Raw genomic sequence first — 4,209 nt, 5'->3', positions numbered from 1 at the left:
ATTATGTTTTGCATTATTACTTTATAATGTATTACGTTATATAGTATTATGGTTTGCATTATTACTTTATAATGTATTACGCCATACATTGTTACGTTTTAATGTATTACGATATAGTGAATTACGTTATGTAGTATCACGTTACATAGTTTTACGTTATATAGTATTATGTTATATAGGATTACGTTATAACCTATTACGTTATAATGTATTATGTTATGTAGTGTTACGTTATATTGTATTGCGTAATGTATTGTAACGTTATATGGTATTACGTTATATAGTATTACGTTATATTATATCACTACAGGTTATATTTTATTACGTTATAATTTATTACCTTATATACTATTACGTTCTATTATATTTCGTATTGTATCACTATATATTATACTAATTACCACTTGCTTCCATTCAAATGTGTTTCGCGTTAAACGCGGATAAAGAAATTACGTTTGATGAATCAGTCGTGGTTCAGGCAATGCGAGATCTATCGAGCCGAGTATCGACTCTAATTTCTCTGGTTTTTCATTCAGAAAGTGTCGACTGGCATTAACTACCTGATAGTTTCATTATCTACTTTGGAATATCTCTATTGGATGCTGTACGAGAACTGTATTGGATGCTGTATCAGCTGTTAGTGCATATGTTTTGCCGGGGATCTATTGTACTCGAGTTTCACCTACGAAACGTTGTTTGAAGATGATGTTATCAACGTAATTTACTGCGAATCAAGCTATTGCAGAATACTATAAGCTGTAGATAGCGGATTAATTGCTTTATTACTATTCAGGATATAAATTCGTTACTTCTTCAACTACGAAGCTTTATTGATCCTCTTAACGTAATGTACGTTTGGTTCGTCAGTGGAAACGAATAATCCTTCTCGATCATTTCAACAGCATTTTATTTGGATCAATCAAAGCTCATGTTTGCTACCGTCAACATTCACATCGATAATCGGATATGTTCTACGTGAGATTTCTATCAGATGTAGCAAAGTGCAAAGGGCTTAGATTTATCTTTTATTGCCACACAAATCCTGTGACATGCGTTGTCTCACGAGGCGTATAATAGAAGGAAATAACAACATCATCGCAAGAGCAAATATTTAACCGTTACGATAGAAACACTGAGATATCTAAAGATTATGCAAGGGAGGAAAATATTCTGCTATATTCTTCTTCTTCGCTGAAAGTACACGACGAAGAAATCTGACAACTGTAACTACTAGTTTTACAATGTTTCGGGCAGACGACGAAAATAGAAAATGAAAATCCCACTGTTCGATGTCGTGCGTTGAAAAATTGATTTCAGATTGCAATTTTTCATAGACACCAGTCACATCTAGAGGAACGGGTCATTATTTATTGATGGTGCTGAGGGATATATGAATCCGCATTAGTAGTCTGCCAACAGCATATCGCTGATCCTACGATTCAGGACGACTCATACGGTTTACCGCAATGCTTCAAAATTCTCTCGATAGTAGCCTTGTAATCGATGAGGCGTAGTTCTCTACTCGAACTTGTGGTTTTGGAATACACCAATTTCTATGGAATATTGACGTGACCATGCGAATGAACTTCTCCATTCATTGAGGTAGATTGCTAGTTAAAAATATATTCGATGATCGGGTGTTGTTATCATTGGATGTAAGTTGGAGTCTCTTATAGAATAACTATCTCTATGATGACAGCATTTCGTGATGCGAAGGAAGATATAATCGAAATTTTGCAGGACTGACAGGAAAAATGTTTACTCCTCCCTTTTAGAATACCGTGCGAATCCTATAAATCTTTGTCCTCCTTTTTTCATTAAATATAAAGACATAGAAATTTGAACAAGTAGACGCCGCTATCTGTTCTACTTTTGAAATCACAAAAGCATAGGAACTTGTGGAATCTGTAGACTTCGCGTAAAATTCTTAAATCGATCAAAATTTTAATTTAAGCCACACGAATTCAGGCATCGAGACCCCGCGATGAAGTTGCCCCTTCCCAAACATACTAAACGTATTGCTTCTAAGGATCCGGGGAATCTGTTGCACTATAAATGCGACATTAATATTCAGTGGCTCTGATGCTTATTCAATCGTATATTATATTTCCTCGTCGCAACTGTACAAGGCTAATCTCAGCAACTGCAATAACTCGGCTCGACTGTCTCGTCTGCGGTTGAGCCACTTTTGTTCGTGTAGCGAACAATAGACGAAAGCTCGAAGACTGAATGTTAACCAACACTAATGACGTCTTCCATTCTTCTCTTTCCTTTTTTTTTCATACGCGAGTTAGCTTGATTAAAGTGATCATCGAAAGCCTAGCTTAATGTTATCAGAGAACAGCTACATCTCATGGCCCTCCTTTTCAGAACATTTGTTTCCTTAGAAAATGATTTGACTCTGACGATCAGACGTTTGCCAATCATTAGTCCCTTTCCCGAACGTCGTATCGTTAAGTTGCTCTATCTATTGGATTTCCGCATGGATATTACATTGGGCTAATGATGCATCGCTCCGGGATACCCAGAGCAATGGAACATGTGTCGTTCTTGTTTGATCGTCTATCATTTCAGCGAATGCAAACCAATGATGCGCTGGGAATCTCCCGGATTATGTACAAACAAATTGCCTCTATAGGTTGCGCTAACTACCGTCGAATCACGCGTAAAGTGAAGTTTTCTTGTAAATTGAACGCTCCATGTATTTCAGCTTCATAATCCTTGAACAACGTGCTTTTTCCAATTTCGATCAGGGAAGGAGAAGCAATATTGAAACTCGAAGTAATCAGGGCACAAGTTTGATTAAAAAAGTACGAGTATAGAAGGATAAGGCATACGCGAATGTGTAATTTTTAAAGTGTAACCTGAAACGAAGTTTCATTAATATGGAATAGAATTTAATACGGTCCTTGTTAACTTGCAATTTATAAAATTTCGCTAATATTGTTAATTCGATTACAAGTTCAATTAAGCGAAAAGACGAGTTCGTTTAAGTTTAACTGATTAATTATTACTTAAATTAAGAGGACGGAAGAGGTGAAAATGTTTAAAAATCATAAGCGACAAATTGTTATTAATTAAAATTTGTCTTCCGCTGAAGATTAACTAAAGGATGAAAATAAATGTCTGAAATAAAGTATGACAGTCAGTAATGAAACATTAGTTCAAGGATCCGCACGTCGTTAATCATTGACTTGTACTACTTCATTTACCAGGAATTCCCTACGAATCATTTTTTTATTACGGAGATTAGAATTTCATCGTATATTCTTCGTTCGGCAGTGGCCCTTGGAAAGTGGTAAAAAGGTATTCCTCGCGAAATATTAAGCTAGAATTGCGACATTATTCCAGAAACCACGGAGAAATGGAACTGTCATTCGTGTTTAAGAGTCCATCGCGTTGGCTGCAATCGTGGAACGTTGGCATGTAATAAACGTACCTCTCGAGTTTTATTCCACCACCTCTTTTGTCAAACCAAACTTGCAACTCAAATTCTGGAATTTACAACGTTTCCTTTGTTAAGAAGATCAAATTATAGCCTCTCAACATGGTACTTTCACACTTAGGTACTTACACTTTCGAGTTAAAATGAAATTATATTTCGTCGTGAAGTCTGCAGTACCGAGAAACTATTTTCATTAAAATCATTAAAAGATAGACCATCTTAAAATGGATATAAAACAGACAAAATGAGATAGAAACTTTTTATTTTAAAGTCATAACAAATAATACTGACAAAATTATAGTTATAAATTAAAAACGAGGCAAAAGAATGAGCTAAAACATATATAAAATCTTGATTCTCGTGAATAACAGGATCTAAAAATTACAGGATAAAGGAAGATCATCGCCTAGAATAGGTGAACAAGAGAAATGATTACAAAATCCAATTTCTTCTTTGTATTACATGAGCGCCTTTATTGATATATGTACTTTACAATTTGTATCAGGACAACTCTCCACGAAATCTCGAGTGTTCTTAAACCTAGAACTCTTAAAATCTACGACGATCCACTGGAAAAGAAAGGAAAATCTCATATCGTCGTTTAAGTTACTTTCAAAATGTGTATTTCTTTGCGCGATTGGCTCGCGGATGGGCAGGGGCTTATCTACCACGATTCGCGAATTTTCAGCAAAGCTTCCTCTCGAAATTACGTAACTTAAAAGTTTTATAATAATTTAAACATCGACATCTTTCTATCAGTTAAG

The sequence above is a fragment of the Bombus bifarius genome, unplaced genomic scaffold (genome assembly GCF_011952205.1).
Source record: "Bombus bifarius isolate JDL3187 unplaced genomic scaffold, Bbif_JDL3187 scf7180000008197, whole genome shotgun sequence".
Classification (NCBI taxonomy): Eukaryota; Metazoa; Arthropoda; class Insecta; order Hymenoptera; family Apidae; genus Bombus; species Bombus bifarius.
This window is presented reverse-complemented; position numbering follows the sequence as displayed.